Source organism: Papio anubis, chromosome 3 (genome assembly GCF_008728515.1).
Source record: "Papio anubis isolate 15944 chromosome 3, Panubis1.0, whole genome shotgun sequence".
In the NCBI taxonomy this organism is placed as follows: domain Eukaryota; kingdom Metazoa; phylum Chordata; class Mammalia; order Primates; family Cercopithecidae; genus Papio; species Papio anubis.
In genome coordinates, this window is record NC_044978.1 from 17,589,737 (window position 1) to 17,603,433 (window position 13,697).

At 32.9% G+C, this 13,697-nt stretch overlaps 1 protein-coding gene across 1 annotated transcript in view; it reads right to left on the reverse strand.

Annotated features, from left to right (window-relative positions):
- GALNTL6 (polypeptide N-acetylgalactosaminyltransferase like 6) overlaps window positions 1–13,697 on the reverse strand; it is a 1,207,198-nt gene that overhangs the window by 984,721 nt on the left and 208,780 nt on the right. The window lies entirely within an intron of this gene.

Sequence of the window (13,697 nt, forward strand, 5' to 3'; positions counted from 1 at the left end):
CTCAGCCTCCTGAGTAGCTGGAATTATAGGCACCCACCACCACACCAGGCTAGCTTTTGTATTTTTAATACAGACGGGGTTCCACCATGTTGACCAAGTTCGTCTCAAACTCCTGACCTCAGGTGATCCACCTGCCTCGGCCTCTCAAAGTGCTGGGATTGCAGGCGTGAGCCACTGCACCTGACTGAGCCTGCATTTTTTATTAGAAATACTTACGTTACCTTGAGTTGGCAAGAGTACATTTTCTACATTTGAGAATAAACGTGGTCTTGAGAAGCCACGTAAAATAGAATTCAATCTTTCCACCCGTGATATTGTAGCTGGTAAAACTTCTATGTGCAATTCTGTGATTATATGGCTTGTTACTGATAAACTAAGTTTTCTGTTTAATAATTTAAGAATATCCAAAAGAGATAAATATAAAAGGAAATGTAAAGTAATTGACAATTACTATTTTATAAAAGGTAAAAAGAATAATCTAATGGCATGTGGCCAGGAGTTTAATAAATATAAGAAATGGGCAAAATCTCTCTACTGTTTCTTTTTGTTCACTGATCTCCCTCCAGGCAAGTGTATGCAGGGAAAGTTCCTAATGAGGAGAACAAAGTTAACTGAAGTTTACTTCTTGTGAATGCTTAATATAAAAAAAAAAATCTGGTTTCATGAAGTCCCAGTATTTTACAAATTAAACTAGAACCACAAAGAAATATATAATTTATGATTATACACAAATTATAAAATAACCTAAAAATACTATAGCATTTGCAGAAGGTAGAAAAGATGACTTCTCCAAAATAATCATTGTAAAACCCACTATTATTCTTCTGTCTACAAGGAACACTCCCATCTCTTTAAGAAACAAATTGCGCTCCTGCTGGAGCTGATATAATAGCAGTGGAAACAACTCTATCAAGCTTCCTATTATAAACTATCATTCCAGGCTTTATAGCTTGGCTGTTTCAAACTAAAGTATGTTGGGCAGAGACTAGGCATACGAATTGCCAGCCAAAATACATTAAGTCTGGTTGAGCTGTCTTTTTTTGGAGGATGCAAATTAGAGCATTGTGCTCTGCATGCAGTTAGTGCTTGGCATGGGGCTGCAAGAATGCTTCTGATAGTGTGACAAAAATAAATAAATAAATAAAATAAAAAATGAAAAACTTTTCAGTGGGAAATTTTAAAACAGATTGGTTATTATTTCAAAATGTACAAATTTTACATTTGTTACATTTAAGACGAATTTTAGTTCATGAAAACAATATTTTAACATCAAATAATATAATCTACATAATACTTTTCATCCAAGTTTATGGGAAACGGTCCATTTGATGGTTTTATTGATAACTAAACCATTTGAAGGAATCATTGACTCATAAGTAGCATCTATGATTATAGCCTTCTGTGGTGACTGAGGGAAAATGGCTTAGATTAGCAGATATTTTGTTCAAATAGCTGTGCTTATGAGTTTTGCTTCAGAGATGCAGGAATAGAATAAAAAATTTAACCTGAAATAGTTCTGGACATATCAGAAAGTATAAGTTTTGGCTTCTGGATATTCTGTATCTATAAATCCATTTTTTAAGTTCATGGAGTTTGGTCTCTTCATCTTGGCTTCTTTTGCACTGAAACATTAGCATAGTAATGGGATATTATAGCAAAAGGATATTATTCCCGTCGGTTCACCCAAGTTATTCCCCTCAGTTGATGACTTAGTCCCTTCAAAATTACATTGAAACTTGCTGGTTCTTCCTTCATTCAAGAATATTTATTGATTCTATGATATGCCAGGCACTGTGAAGATAAGAGAAAGATAAACAAGTTTCCTGTCTTTGTGGAGTTTATACAAGGAGTTTGCAATGTTATTAGTAACATTGCTATTAGGTTATCAGGCGGCTTCAGGAACCTGAAGAACAGTAGTAGAAAATATAAATTTATAAATTGGTGTACTCAAGTGGAAAAAATGTTTTACTCATTTTTGCTTCATTTAAAATTTTTATATTAACACAATAATACAATATTAATTTTTAAAAATAAGCACAACCTTCTTTTACACAATCTATACCTTTTCATGACTATAGAAAACCTTTTTTAAAAAAAACGTTGACTATCAATTCTTTGTTTTTTGATAATAGTTTGTGAGTACAATGTTTCCTTAAATAGAGAACTACCTGAATTTTCCTCTTCCTTTAACTCTATATTTTGGAACTTCATGATAAATCTTTTTCTCCACTAGCTAATAATGATATTGACTGCAAAAATCAATAAACATGAAAAGTAATGACCTCTAGCAATTTACTTTTATTAAATCTGCAGAGAGTTTTGATATCATTTACTCTGCAACTCAGTCTCTGAATTTATTTTATTTTACTTTTTCTAACTAGTACATTGCTTTGTTCTCAGGTAGAAAAGGAAGAGGGAAGCACGGCAAAATTCAACTAATGCATCATTTTGACACATCCGTTGTTCGGTCAGTGGTGTGCAGTCTCCCATTTCTGATATAATAAATGTTTATGGTATTTCTATTTTAATGAATGCCCTAGGCTCCAGGACCTGTTTGTATACTTCTGTAGCATATATCTTTAGTGAGGAGATGGTGTTGTCTGTTTCAACTAATAGAGGGTAAAACTGAATGGAAAATTTAGATTTGAGAGCCACTGCCTCAATGCAACCCTCCCAGGGAATCAATACAGAGCACGGGGAGCGTGGGGAGGCCAAAGTGGCAGCAATTGGGTCAATTAAAGGAAGTGAGTGCAAGGTTTGAAGGAGAGTAAATGTTTATTTTCAGCAGGTTAGTTTGTTTCGATAAGCAATCATTTTCTCCTTTATTTCACAAGAATTAATGGGAGTTTTCTCAAAGAAAATCTCAGAATGTAGAACCTCATCCCCTGATGTCTCTGAATATATGTCTTTGAAAAAATGGCAAGATTAGCTGTCATGTTTGAAAAAGTAAATATATAACATAAAGTAGATGGTCGGGCTGGCAATAAAAACAAAAATAGACAAAGGAAATTACATCAAATTGAAAAGCTTCTGCACTGCAAAGAAAATAATTAACAGAGTGAAGAGACAATCTAAAGATTGGGAGAGAATATTTTAGCCGCACATTTGATAAGGGGTAAACATACAAAATATATAAGAAACTCGCATAACTCAACAGCAAAGAAACCCAATTTTAATATGATAAGGGACCTGAATAGACATTTCTCACACGAAGATGCACAAATGGCCAGCAGATCTATTTTTAAAAACATGGTTGATCATTTGAAAAATGTAAATTAAAGCCGTGAAGAGATATCATCTCACACTTTTCAGAGTGGGTTTTATAAAAAAGACAAAAGATAGCAAGTGTCAGTGACATTGTTGAGAAAAGGGAACCCTTGTATACAACTAGTGAAAATGTAAATTAGTACAGAGCTTATGGGAAACTATATGGAATTTCTTCAGAAATACCTAATGTTAATGACGAGTTGATGGGTGCAGCAAACCAACATGACACATGTGTACCTATGTAACAAACCTGTATGTTGTGCGCGTGTACTGCAGAACTTAAAGTATAATAATAATAAACTAAAATTAGAATTACCATATGATTTAACAATCTCACTTCTGGGTATTTACCCAAAAGATTTAAAATAAATATATCAGAGAAATATCTGCAATCCCATGTTTATTGCAACATCATCCACAACAGCCAAGTTATGGAATCAATTATGCAATCAACCAATTCAATTGATTGAAATCAACTCAATCAATTATGGAATCAAATGTCCATCAATGAATGAAATGATCATAAAAATGTGGTATATATACACTATGAAATAGTATTCTGCCTTAGAAAAGCAGAAAATTTTGTCATTTGCAAGACATGGATGGTATTGGAGAACATTATACTAAGTGAGATAAGCTGGCACAACAAGACAAACAACACAAGTTCTCACTTACATCTAAACAATCTAAAACAATCGAACTCATAGAAGCAGAGAGTACAACGGTGATTACAGAGACAGAAGTGTGACCAGGGGAATGAGGACAAGATGGTCAAAGTGTACCATATCTCAGTTAGATAGGAGGAATTTGTTTAGTTTTTATTTTCTTTTTTTTTTCAGTTCTGTTGTACAGTGTGCAATAATTAAACTTTAATGTGAATTTCTAAATGACCTACATTTGGTTTATTAACTGCCTATAAATATGGAGATATTTTTCTATTGAGGAAAACATGAAATATCAGTTTACATGCCTAACAGTAGTTTTGCATCTCACATAATGGTCCTTTTTCTATAAATACCAAATTATGTATGGAGTGTTTGGAAAGCATTTAATACAATGTGGAACATGAAATTATTTTTAAATCATGTATTTGACCCTTTAAAAAAAATCTCAAAATGCCAGAACCTGACTTATAATGTTTACGATACTGTTTATAATTAAATTAGCAAACACTGAGAAGACTTTAATCTAGGGAAATTTTATATTGATTTTTAAATATATAAATTCTAGAACGCTGCAATTAACAGGCTATATTTTTCCACGTAAATATGGACAAATTTTGTGGAGTTCCTTTTGCATTAGAATATAATTCAAACCCATCTGCTCCATGGTACAAAGGCAAAACTGGCCTTATGTAAGCTTGCCTCTTTAGGAGCACAGTGCTCTACTGTATTATAGTGAAGATGAAGAAAAGTATGGAGATTAAACATTGTTTCAAGTATATTCTAATCAAACACTGAAAGTTTTTGTATGATATTGAGAACAATATATTAAATGAAGGTAAAATGTTGGCTAATTAGTATATATCATGAACAATGAAAAGCCAAAATTATATAAGAATAAAATAGTAACATTTAAATTACAGTTGGTGATACACAGCACAGGCTGGCATACTTGACATGGGTTTTACATTTTTTTCATCCAATAACTATCTATGTGCACCCACTGAATTATATTGTATAGAAAAAGTAATTGAAATATAATTTTGTAGATGTCGATATTTTATAGAAAAGAAGAAGGCTTATCTAATTTTGTAGCTCAAATAGATATTTTAAGTCATGCAAAGTTTTCTGGGTATGCCTTATTATTTGAAGTTATCACAATTTCAAAGGCAAGTGTCTGAATTTACAATTGTTTAAACTCTATTACAAAGGATTAATAACTCTAGAGAGTCTGATAAATCAATTACAATGAAAAAAAGCAAAATTAAACTCATCTCTTTCCCAGTATTATACAATTGTGACACTTCTCAGCATTTACAAGCATATAATTAGAATACAATTTGTTGAATATTAGTACAATATAATCATTATAGAACTTTGGGTTTTAATAAATAATTAATTCAATGGTGGCAAAGTAAAAGATACGAGATTTTTTCCAAAAGCAATTTCAAAATAAATGGCCTGATGTTACTTTCATTTTTATTTGTTTCCCTAAGTCTGTTGAGTTTTCTTTATGTGAAAGGCATATATCTGAAGATAAAATTTACATTCTCAGGGTAAGCTAGACTTTGGTTTTCTTAATGCTTCTCACTACATGCTTGAAATATAACACCAAAAATATAAACAAATGATAGTATGCATTTTTCAATTTGACTTTAAAGTGCCATATATTTATAATGGCATTAGTAATGGCAAAAACCACAATTCCTTTTGTACCAGCCTAATATTATTTTAATGTTCAATGGATAACAGTATCGAGTATATGACCATTTTATCAATAGTGCTTTTGTATTAATAGGAAGTGGCCAGAAGGAATTTTAGGTGACTTGAGTAATTAAAATATGGTAGAATGTTAAAATTGGGAGAGACTTAGAACTGACTTTTTCTTACCTCTTAATTTTGGGCACGAAGAATCTCAATGTTTTTGTTAAGATCCTAGTGCTAAGTGGGAAGATCAACTTTCATCTTCATCTTTTTCCTTTCTTACACTGTTTCCTAATACAGAAGTTGTGATTCTGTTTTAAAGTAGACTAACAGATCTCTTTAAAGCTCACTCTCATGTCTACAAAAAATAGTTATGTTTCCCTATTTAATATGCATACCATAAACTTGTGACATTTAAAGCAAACATTTAAACAGAACAGAAAATGAAATAAGGGCCTGTTTGTAATCATGGATGAAAGGCCATACCTTTCAAAATTGAAGATAGCTTTGCATTTAAAACTATACTAGTGTTTGGTGAAAATCTTCAACAAAGAGTAGGTAGAGAACACTTTGCCTTATGTTAGATAATACTATTTCCTGTATTTCCAGAAAATTTCCTGGAATATTTATACACCAAACAAATGCTTGTGGAAACTAGTAACTGTTCTATCTATTTAACATTTGTAGCCCATCTTCTAATCCTATACATAAAAGCTTTAAAAGATGAAAAAGTACAGCTATGGTTATATATCATTGTGTCTTTATATATACACATGCACGTGTGTATAAATGTGAGTAAATCAATGTATAAGATCCATAGCTCACAGTGCTGAGAAATATGATTATCCTTTAATAAAGCCTGGCCTCTGACAATATTGAAAGTTTGCATCATATCTTATCAGTTTTCCCTACCTTTCATTGCTGGTTTCCACTTTTAACCCTTTTTGTGCCGTAGCCTCAAATAATACAAATGGTAATAATAAAAACACACACACAAAAGGAATCCATTTGAATTATATGAACTTCATGAAGAAGATACTGTATAAAGAGATTACGTTTAAGAGATTTTAATCAAACCTGAGTTTGTCAGAGAGAATTCTCCTGAGGAAGAAATGATTGTACAAAAGCCTAAATAATTGCTAGTTAACTCAGTGAGAATGTGCGCAGAAGGCTTTGCAAAGCCCTGATGAGAAAGGGAGGGACGCATTTTTAAAATAGGCCAAAATGTTGTGTGACTGAAATGTAATGATCAACAAAGACGGTGGCTCATTATCAGTCTGGAAAGGTGCCAAAGGCCAGAGATACTGGAGAGTCTGTAACACAGTGTTTCAAAGTTTTAATTGTTTTCTGTTGAATTCATTGAATAGTTTTATGCATCACAATACTTACTTTTTTTTTTTTTTTTTTTTTTTTTTTTTTTACTATTAAAGATTGTTCTGATAGAACAAGGTAAAAACTTGGAGCAGTGACAGAAGTTGATATAGTCAGTGAGCAGAAGTCTGAGTGACATGAGTTGTCTATCAGAATAGTCAGAGAGAGAGAGAGAGAGAAAGAGAAAGATGAGTTGAGAAAGGTAGCAGCAGTGGGAGAAGAAGTGAAAACATTTTTGAATTGTTTTGTATATTTTTTTACAAAGCAGATTTTTTTCCAGATAATAAAAAGAAAAGCATCACAGATAACTGAGGATTTTGCTTGTGAAACTAAATAGACGGGGTGCCATATGCCAAAATAGGGAACACAGAAAGGGGAGCAGGTTGCGAGGGAATATGAAAAGTTTGAATATACAAGTTTGAAGTGCTATAGAATGTTTAAGTAGAATTGCTTAGTAAGCAACTGGATATATGATTATGTCTGGGCCCATAAGAGAAATCTAGGCTGGAAATACAAGTTATGGAGTTAAAGGCTTATTTTTATGTGCCATATACAGTTTAGAAACATCAAGGTCAGTGTCTCATTAGTCAAAATAATGTGATAGACACTATCGTTTTATTTATTTACAATTGCAGGTATAAATAGTTCAAATAAAATTCCCAATATCACAAATTCTGTTAGTAGCAGAGTTTGCCAAAACTCATAGGGCTTAAAACAAAATTTGTTATTATTAAATTTCATTGTTTTGGGATTAAGAGTTGGAACAGGGCATACTGGAGAAAATGTGTCTACTTAAAATTTTCAGGGTATCAGTGCTATTAATTGAATGGCTGAGGACTGGAGCAGCTGGAAGGTGGCTGAATACCCCCTGCTTTCTACACATGACCTTTTCAAATGGCTTTCCAAGAGGTGAGTCTTGGCTTTTTACAGTATAATAGTTATACTCCTTAACTGGAGTTGAGTAATCCAAGAGAAAGAATGTATCAGCTGCCAGTTCTCTTTAAAGCTACACTTGGAAATGGCATAACCTCAGTTCCCACTACATTTTATTTGTGGAAATACTCACAGGCTAGACCAGAGTCAAGGAGAGGATACAAAATCTTCACATCTCAGTGAGAAGAGTGCTGATGTATTTGCAGCCATCTTTAATCCACCACACTGAGACCTATGACGCTTTATAAATTACTCCTTGCTACTATCAATTTATACAAAGTACACCTGTAGCAAAGGGCCAGGCATACAATAAGTGATCAATAAGTGTTTATTCAATGAAATAGTTCTAATGTAGGGAATTACAGTTTTGTTAATCATAAAAAAAGCCTTTAAATAATTTTAGATACTCTGTCATTTTGCCTAAAGGGACTAAGATATTTAGGATATAATCACAGGTTGGTACTTTTGAATTCCTCTAGTAGTGGATTACAAATGTCTGTAAATTATTTAAGCTAAGGTTCACAATGAAAGGTCTTTCAGATTCAGCTAAAATTTCTAATTTCAAATATGTTTCAAAAATATTCTCAATGACTGCATTAGATCAGCATGTAGAACTCTTTCTTAATATAATTGATAGCTTGTTGCCCACTAAATGTTAAGACACTCAGCAATAAGATGATTTCAAAGAAAAAGTCAAACGCTGCCTTTGAAAAAGAGCAAACGCCATGCAAAGAATAACGCCATTCTAAGTAAACCACTTTCCTTGCTATTGTGAGTGTCAAAATTCTGATTCATAGGGATGAATAAACCTAATAGAAAATGTTCCCAACTCATGCAATCATCAACATTATGTAAAATTATGAGATGGCTGTGATTAGCAATCTGAAATATAAAAACAATTAGATATTAGACTTCAATTTTCCTTTCATCCCTCAGAACTTTGAATAATGCCATTGTGTACTATTTAGTTAAGTTCTTTATAAATGATCGTATAAATAATGAAAATTATTGTTGTATCAGCAATATAATATGTAATAACACTCAACCGATTAAGACAAATGATATTGTAGGTATTATAATTGACTTGTACAGAATTATAATGTGCAGTTGCAAGTCATCAATAGATATATAATGACATTAATAGTTTAATTATTCTAAGATATTAACAAATAATTATGATCAAAGTGTGAAAGTGTGAAAGCAATGCATGTGAGAAAACGGGAATTGTAGTTGGAATCCCGGCTCTTCCAGTTCGTCACCTAACCTTGAAAAATCACTTGGTCTCTTTAAGTATCAATTTTATCAGCTGTAAATTGAAGATACTGTTTTCATGTTGAAGCGTCATTGTAAGAATTAATCAAAATTATGTATTCAAATAACATATTAGACCATCAATAGTTATTATCTTTATAATTATTAGTCATCATTAATGGCATGGTAGAAGTTGAACCAGTAAGCAAATTGTTTTTCTCACAACTATTTATTTTGAAACATCTGAAAGAGGGTAACTCTATTACATTATTTTAAAAAAAGAAACATATGTTATGAAAAATGAAGTCTTAGGAAAAAGAAAGCAAAAAAGTAAAAAATATAAAAGGGACATGAAAAGAACAAAGTTCTTTGCATATTACAAAAGAGTAAAACTGAGAAAAAAAATAAGAACAAACAGATAGATGAGAATAGCTGAGAAAAATCTTTCCAGAGAAATACCTTTAATATCAGTCTAAAACTTATTTTGTAAGTATTTAACTTGTTGGTTGTTGATACACAAAATATGTCTTTCATAGGCAAGATCCAGAAAGTGCAATGATTATTAACATGCCATTTTTTTAGTCTCTATTTTTTTCTCACTTCCATCATGCCATCATTGTTAGAGAAAACCAGGAAACCCAGGGACCTTGTCTTTGTGTTTCTTTCAAAGTGTGTTGCTCACTATAATTGATGAAATTACTATTTCATAAACATATGTTTTCCAAAGGACTGATATTTTTGTTGGTTCATTTTACCAAATTTATATGGTTTGCAAATATTTTTATTTATATTTAAATACAAAGTAATTTTTTGTAGCCCTGAAGTTGTCTTTCTCACAGCAAGAGTAAGCATGTAAATTAACTTCATCTTAATGAAATTACTCTGGAATAAAATATGTTAACATTAGACGCAATCAAGTCATTTTAGTAGAATGAGTTGTCCCGAAGTTTTTCCCTTTATAGGTACTGACAATTGCATATTAACCTTATGTTATTGGTTAACCTTCTTAACCTTGGTTTAAACATTTTGCCCATCTGCTCAAGCAGATTCCCCACTCCCCTTCTCTTCTGCACGTTTGACTGGGAGCCTCCAGAGGCTGTTTTCACTTCTCAGTTCTCGTGTGTTCCTCTTGGAAAGTTTTTGGCGATGCACTGTTATGAACTGTCCTTTGTAGATTCCTGCTTTCTCTCCACAACTCCTTCCTTACTGTCCCCTGCTAGAGAAACTACATAATGGTGGAAATCTCCCCATGATGACAGCTGCTAATGTAGCCAAATCTTCTGGCAAAATACTCAAATATATAACCTAGTTTTCTACCTTCACCATTTGTCTGCTGGATATCAATGAATGTTATTTCGCTCATCATACTTTTAAGACTTCCTCATTAAAAAGCTTCTCAGCTTCTGTTATTTTTCTTCACTTTCTAGGCTAAAGAACAAATATCAAGAAGTCTCAAAATGTAAAATATACAAATTTTGTTCACCACATTGAAAATATTTTTTGGGTTACATACAAAAGTTTGCGGCTTACACCAAACAAACTTATATGCCAGTTAAACAAACAAAAAAGTCAACACTCTTTGGGAGAATATAACAGAATCAACAATACAAAATTCACAATACCAATGATATTTTGCAAAATTAGTTGACATGGAGAACAAAATAAATGTGACACATGATCAGTAGATAGAACAATTAGTGGAGCCTGATCATGAAATATCCTGGTGTCAAAATGAAGAGAAGAGGATTATGAAGCAGCTGTTATAACCAAGCCCAATGGCACCAGGGAAATATGCTTGTAATGAATAATAAAACAGAATATCTCAGCAGAGCAAGATCTAGATTCTCTTGGACAGTGCCAATGCCAACATTTTCAGGGTTAGCTACTTCTTCTATGGATCTATTTTATGTTCTATTTGAATTTCACTTCTGGCATTATCACTTTCTATTTCCTTGTTGCTCTTTCATCTTTCTTGGCCAACTCTCTTTCACTTATCCATTTAAAAATATATCACATGGATTCATAACTGGGAGACAAAGAATCAACATAACTGCAGGCTTTGCTGTTTGTGAATTTAACAACAAATGACCAGTGACCAACCACCAACAGACTTTGAAGAAAGTGATGGGGTTGGTAACTGATCATGATGCATACCTGTTATTTAATGTATTAATTTGTGGACTAAAGAGCTAGCAGCAAAGATTAACTTCACATAATTACTCACAGTTTTGAATTTGAATTTTGAATTTTGCTGTTGGGGGTTTGGTATTATGTAACTAAACAATAGTTACTGAAATTTATATATATCAGAACTCAGCAAAGCAAGAACAATGTGTATATATTAAACTGGAGGATAGAATATATAAACTCTCTTTAGTAAATTGGACTTGGGCTGAAGAAAAGATGAAATATTTAAAAGAGAAGAAAAAATACTTAAACTCTCACAAATATCAATGTTCAGGATTATATAAAAAATTAAGTTTGGAATTAAAATGCCAGGAAAAATATGTGTGTATATCAGGAAAAAAACAACAGAAGCAGTGTTTCAAGGGAGATACACAGAATTTGCAAATAAGGCTGAATAGATGATTAAGAGAGGACTGAGAATATTATCTCTAAATTTTTTTTTTTTTTTTTTTTTTTGAGACAGAGTCTCACTCTGTTGGCCAGGCTGGAGTGCAATGGCATGATCTCAGCTCACTGCAACCTCCGTCTCCCAGGTTCAAGCAATTCTCCTGCCTCAGCCTCCCAAATAGCTGGGATTACAGGTTTGTGCCACCACGCCCAGCTAATTTTTATATTTTTAGTAGAGACAGGGTTTCACCATGTTGGCCAGGCTGGTCTCAAACTCCTGACCTTAGATAATCCACCCGCCTCGGCCTCCCAAAGTGCTGGGATTACAGGCTTGAGCCAACACTCCTGGTCTCCAGAATTTTTTTTAAAGTTAAGTTATTGGTGATTACTTCCAGAAACTGAAACTAATTTTGAGAATTGAATGGGCAGTGATAGTGTGGATATAGCAATATCGCTCATGATTTGAAGATGGTTTGAGGTTTATTGGTTATTTCAGCATAGTCTGTCCCATTCTAAATGATACAAAGTTTTGTATCCTCTAGATAAAAAAAGATAACTACAAGAGTTAGGACTTTGAGGAAGTGGAATGAGGCAGCATTCAGGGCACAGGCAGAGTTGTTAAGCTTTTACAGCATAACAGGGGGGACAAGAAAAAGAGAGGAATGTAGAGGGCATTTTTCATGTTTTTATGTGAGCAGGTATAGCATCACAGTATCTAGTTTTCCTGTGAAATAGTAGGCATGGTCATCTGCACAAAGTGGTGGGAAAGAAAAGGACTAGATGTTTTTAAGAAAGACCAAATAGATGCCATGGAGAATGAGAGAAAGGAAAATGTAAGAGCATTGCTGTGCAGTGGGGAGATTCTGCAGGAATACTGTTAGTTCCAGTCTCAGAGTTCTAGTCTCCGCAGTTTATTGATTTTTTGAATTATACTAAACAACCCACGTATAAACACAGAGAAGATAAACTATTATTGTATTGATACATGTTAAGTGACAGGGCATGTACTAGAAGAAAGTAAGGGGCACTGGGTCTTTTATCTTAGCAAGCTCTAAAAATTAATATTCCAGGCTTTTAAAATTTATATATGTCTATATATAGTCCATAGCCAAGTGCCAGCCAATAGGAAATGTACAATCATCTAATGTATGGAACTCAAGCCATCTTTCCACACATACCTCTATTGCCTCTTTGAATGCTTGTAACTTAAAGAACAAGGAAAGATGAATAAAAAGAAAAGAGATAATACAGCACACTTAATTTCAAAACTTCATGTTATCCCCAGGGTAACTTTCAGTGCTAACAGAATAGTCCCCAAAAGAGATATTATTTCAAGGCTAAATTCAGTGAATTAAATATACCAGTCAACAAGAATAACCTTTGTGTAATAAAGAAATGGAAACAACCCTAGAGTAGAAATGTCAGCTGGGTTATCAGTGTAGTTTAACATCTGACAGTTTAGAGTTTCTGTTGGAGTTCAGGCTATAGGACTACGACTGCCTGGCTCCTAATCAATGTTCTAGTGAGGAAATATGGGACAAGTTATTTAATTTGTCTCATCTACAAAAGTGGTTAATTATAGTACTGAAATTAATCGAGCTAATACATATAACGTGCTTAAAAGAGTGACTGGCATGTGTTAACAGTGAGTATCGAATCACTGTTAGATATTACTCTCAATCTAATGGTATGATGCTATTGGTTCTTCCAGCTCATAAGATTTTTGGGAGAATACAATGAGATAATACACACTAAAAATTCTTATGACTTTGTGTGATTTATACAATTTATTCAATGTATTATGAATTACTGACATTGTGTGCAAAATTCCTAAAACTTTTAAGATTAACATTAGTGAATTCTATTTCATGAGTAATTTTAAATTTTATTTTTATTTTTAGTGTGTGAAAGGTAATTGAGAGACTCAAGACCCCA